Genomic DNA, 5,512 nt, shown 5'->3' on the forward strand with positions numbered 1-5,512 from the left:
GGTGTCCAGTTCTGCAGGAAAATGCAAATGCGGGGAGCTGGGGGTGAGGAGTGGTGAACCTGGCTTGTGCTCCCCCTACCCACCTGGAGGGGAGGCGCTGATTTGGTGATGGACAGTCCCAAGGAGCTGCTGCAGTTGTTCCCCGCAGGTGTCCCCCTGTGGAGGGTGTCGAGTTCAGCGGGAAAAGGCATGGGGCTCTTGTTTTATTTTTACTTTATGTTCCAATCTTAATGGTATCACCAGCTACTCAGTGAACCTAGCTAAACCCTAAAGTCTCTTCCACTTTCTCCTGCACAAGTCTCTGCTTTCTGACAAAAGGGAGGACCTCAGAATGCTGACATAAATCTAATACCCAGGGCTGCAGGAGATCGTGTAGTGCTTATGGAACTTGTGTCACATACACTCAATTTGACTCCCAGCACCACATGATTGCCAGAGTATCAAAGGCTGTATAGCATAGGAGGACCCCAAGCACCATGGCCACGTTTTCTGAGAATTGTCTGTAGGGCCCCCACACCTCCTGAGCATTGCTTTAGAGACTCTCCCAGCAACCAAAAAATATGTAATGTCCCAGAAACATGTACTTGTCTTAAATAGGGAGCCTCACTTGAAGTGAGGTTCACAAGGAAATATTGCATGAAAACATAAATCAAAGAGCAGGGGAGACAGTGTAAAACATGTGAGTACAGATCATATATTTGGTGAAATGAGTTAAGATTCAGTTGCCCTAGTCCTCGCACCAGGGATATTCCTTCAAAAATGCCCCAATATACTGGAAAGGTTCTAGAACATTAGATGACTGAAACTCAGTTATGAGCAACTTTGTAACTGTGTATCTCTTATTGATTCTAATCGATAAAGTAAATTTTAAATATACCCATCAAAGTAACCTTTATACCACTAAATGGGAAAGATACTTTCTAATACTTATCCTCACGAAAAGCTCAACAGAGTGTGACACTTGCCAGGAAATATTCTCCCTTGCATTTTTCTCATGATACTTATTAGTACTTCACTCTTCTGTTTCTTCCCTTTTCTCATGCCAAAGCTTCGCATCTCCCTTGCAAGCTCCTGAAACATTATCCATTCAACATTGATGCACTTTGCCACTGCTCCTCTTGGCGTCTTGTCCACGAACTGATTCTAAAACATAACATAGCTGCAATTACAGTATTCATGCCAAAGACAGTCATTGATATATCTTTGGGTTTAGCTTTCTACAAGCTATTGGCACACAGGTGAGTAACATTTTTTTTCCTACAGAGAACACAAAAATAGTTATGCTGGGTTTTAAAGTTCCATAAGTATTTTTAATGTTTTATTGAATATCTGTGATATAGACCATAACAAATCTATTCATAATTTGCTTCCAGTCATACAACGATCCAACTTCCATCCTTCCTCTAGTGTACATTTCCCAAAACCAATATTCCTGGTTCCCTAAAACCATCCCCCAACGAACTACCCCCACCCCCAGCCTGTCTCTATGGCAGGATCTTTGATTCTTTCTCTTTGTCTCCTTTTTATTTTGTGCATTAAGGGTCTCATACAGGTACTAAGAGGTCATCATCTTTGATCAAGGAATTGAGCATTTTTATCAGGAAGGTAAGGTTGAAGTAGCTTTGAGGTATGGAAATGACTGCTGAGGCTTCCATAAGTACAGGGCAGTGAGTGTAGGATGCCCATCCTGCCCAGAGAAAGCCTGGAGATTTCAGTCACAAAACACACATATCCGAATTTTCAGCTGTTATGTTTCAGTGAGAGCCATCCTGAGACGGTGGAAACCAGAGGAGGGCATGGTGGCGATTTTGTATTGTGGGAGAAAGTGGCTGCACTGGGTTCTGGTTTGGTGGGCACCAAACTAACCTGCCTCCCTCCGATTTACCCTAGTGTCTTCAGCCTTTTGCAGTTCCAAGGTTAACTGTGACTGTTGATATCTTCCAGATTTGTCTATGGGTCTCTGAAACAAGACCAATCCATTAGCTTGTATAGCTGAGCCAGGGGTGGTTTGTTAACATGGCTCCCACATATCTTTCGGGAGTTTAATTTCTTGGGAAATGTAGTCCTGAGTTGTTGGGAGCCAGCCAGAGGCACAGTGGCCATTTGAGGTTATCGGGAAGCATGAAGACACCATCAGACTGTTGATGCACTCACCTGAGGGTACAGGTTGAATTCCTGCAGGCACTGCACAACCAGACTACAAACATTCATTGAATGAATGAACGAATAATCAACATTTTCAAAATGTGTCTCTTTCTTGCATTTTAGAAGGGTAACTTCTAACAGGAAAATAATCTTCACGGTATAATCAAGACCTATGATTTATTCTTAATATATTTAATAAAAGCTAAACATTTTGGAAATTTATACAAAGAAATTCTTTTAAATTATCTGTCTTCATAATTTACTTGTAAATTACTAAGATATCACTGTTTCTTCCACTGTTCTTAGCATAGAAATTTACAGACAGAATGTGCTAAGTAAAAATTCATTTTGGCACTTCTGTTCAATGTAGTACTGGAAGTACTTGGAATAGAAAATAGATAAGAAAAAGATATTTAGGGTTTTTCATGTATGAAAGGTAGAAATAATCTCTCACTATTCACAGAAGATATCATACTATATTTAGAGAATACTAAAATCTCTACGAAAAAACTCCTAGAGGCAATAGACTTTTATAGTAAAATTGCAGGCTATAAACTCAATACCCAAAAGTCTATGGCTTATTTATATGCAAATAATGAGAGAGAAGAAAGTGACATGAAAAAGCAATCCCACTCACAATCGTGCCTCAGAAAATCAAGAACCTTGGAATCAGCTTAACTAAGGAGGTAAAGGACCTATACAATAAGAAATTAAAAAATGACACGAGGAAACGGAAACATATCTCCTGCTTATGGAATGGGAGAATTAACATTGTCAAAATGGCAATTCTCCAAGAAGCATTGTAAAAATTCAACTTGATCCCTATAAAGATACCCATGACATTCTTCAAAGAAATTGATCAAGCACTCCTGAAATTCACATGGAACAAGAAACGCACACGAATAGCTAAAGCAATTCTTGGGGAAAAGACGATGGAGGCATCACCTTCCCCAACCTCAAACTCTACTACAAACGATAATAATGAGAACAGCATGGGACTGAAACAAAGGCTCAGCTGCAGACCAATGGAAAAGGATTGAATATACTGACACACACCCTCAAATATATAATCATCTAATCTTTGATAAGGGAGCAAGAAATGTGAAGTGGTTCAAGAGAGTCCTTCTAAACAAACGGTGCAGAAAAAACTGGACAGCTATATGCAAAAAAAAAAAAAATGGCTCAAACCTCTACCTAACACCATGCACAAAAGTCAGATAAAAATAGGTCAAAGTCATCAACATCACACCAGAATCCCTCAGGTACAGTGATGACAAGGTCGGCAAATCCCTCCACGACATTGAAGCTAAAGGTATCTTCAAATATAACATGCAACTTGCCAAGCAACTGGAAACACAGATAAACAAAGGGAACTATCTTAAATTAAGCAGCTTCTGTACCTCAAAAGAAACAGTGACCAGAAACAAAGACTCCGCCATGCGGGCAAAATACTCACAGAAGCCTACCAGGTTCTCTGAGAGTGAGAACTGGACTATCAGAGTTGCTGTCTTCTAAATAAGATCCAGTCTCTGGATGTTGGCCATTGATGGCATTACATGGATCCAGGAGCAGTTCGTGGTTGTAGCACTTAATTATTAGAAGATGGGGGATTTGGAAGGAGGGGGCACAGTCTTGATCTGAGCAGCCATGGAGTTCTCATCCCCCGGTCCCGCACATCTGGGTTCCTCTTCCAGTTCCTTCATGCATGAGGCTCCTTCAAGCTTGGGAAGAGTGGTCTTAAGCGTACCTATGGCTGGTTGCAGAGGTCTTCAGCTGCCGGGTCTATGCTCAGGGCGGTGAGGGAATCTCACCCCGCCATTTCCAAGGGGCCCCAGTGAGGAAAGCCAGGTGCGAGGTCAGGAGACTGTTGTTTTAGACATATTTGGAATTAATTTTAGATCGAAAAGTACGCATCATTGAAAATACTTATGTGCTTAGTAATAAATTACTACAAACTTGTTCAATCACGTCAGAGACCCCACTCTGCTCAGAGAACTAGATTTTAATTACAGATCCGTTTTGCCCATGTGTCATGACTGAGAATCTCTATCAGTAGATATGAAACTCACTATACACAAAGATGCACACAGGTTACTATGAGTCATCTATGTTGTTAATGTGAGTTGGCCATTAAACTTCACTGAGACCCTTTGTTCTGTCCTTTATAGGAGCCACATGAGTCTCACCTTCCGTTCAAGTTGAACTTGTAATAAGGTGGAATGAAATCATCAATATGCTTCTCACTTCATCCTTCAGGAGAAAAATCCTACATACATTCAAGGTGGTCAAAGTGCAGACAACACCATCCACCTTTTCCTGGAGAAGTACACGGGACTGAGGTGAAAACAGCAAAAGGCTCTAGTTTAATGGTCTTAATTAAGGTTTCAGGGAACGACATTAAACAACCTCATATACCATCTTCCAAAAGAATTATTTTGTAAAACTGATGCCTAGGGTATGGTAAAAGATAATATGGTAAAAACCATATTTTTCTTCTGGGACATTAAATTTCTAAATCTATTTATTCATGCTGCTTTGAAATACATTCCTTGATTAGGAATCATTGTCTGCCATAGGAGTGAGGAAGGACAACACTCAAAGTAATAAGAAGAGAAAAATATGGAAAAATTAACTCCTACTAAGTTTAACACATATACTAAAATTGAAATGATAAAATGATGAGCATGGTCCTTGCACAGAGATGATATGCAAACTTGTAAAGCATTCCATATTTTTGTTGCAAGAAGAATGAACAGGTCTACTTTAAGCTAAGACAATCCCCACAAGTACAAAAATTCTACATAAAGAGAGCACAAATCCACACCACAACAATCTCTCTCAATGTCAATGGTCTAAATGTGCCAATTCAGAGGCACAGAATGGGAAGATGAATTAGAAAACTGAAACCAACATTCATTCTGCTGCCTGCAAGAAACACGTCTGAACAATCAAAGCACCCATGGGCTAAAAGTAAAAGTCTGGGAAACAAGTTTTCAAGAAAATATCACCTCCACAAAGCTGGAGTGGCGATACTAGTATCAGACCACATGGACTTGAGGCTAAAGATTATCAGAGACAGTGAAGGTCATTTCTTAATGATCATGGGATATGTACATCAGAAAGAACTCACCCTCCTCAATGTATATGATCCTAATGACAGACCAGGAAAATACTTAAAAACAACTTCTAATTGACTTATAGAAAAACATTGATAGCAACACAATACTAGAAGGAGATTTCAACACTTCTTTGACACTTCTCCATAGATCAAACAGACTGAAGCTCAGCAAGGAAATATTTTCTTTAAGGGGAGTAATGAACAACCATTGGCTTAGAGAAGAAATCAAAGAGGAAATAAAAAATTTCC

General features: G+C 39.9%; 1 pseudogene; it reads left to right on the forward strand.

The window, feature by feature from the left end:
* The first annotated feature begins 4,787 nt into the window (after window positions 1–4,787).
* On the forward strand, window positions 4,788–4,881 carry LOC130037084 (uncharacterized; annotated as a pseudogene).
* Window positions 4,882–5,512: the final 631 nt, after the last annotated feature.

Source organism: Sorex fumeus, unplaced genomic scaffold (genome assembly GCF_029834395.1).
Source record: "Sorex fumeus unplaced genomic scaffold, SorFum_2.1 ptg000070l, whole genome shotgun sequence".
In the NCBI taxonomy this organism is placed as follows: Eukaryota; Metazoa; Chordata; class Mammalia; order Eulipotyphla; family Soricidae; genus Sorex; species Sorex fumeus.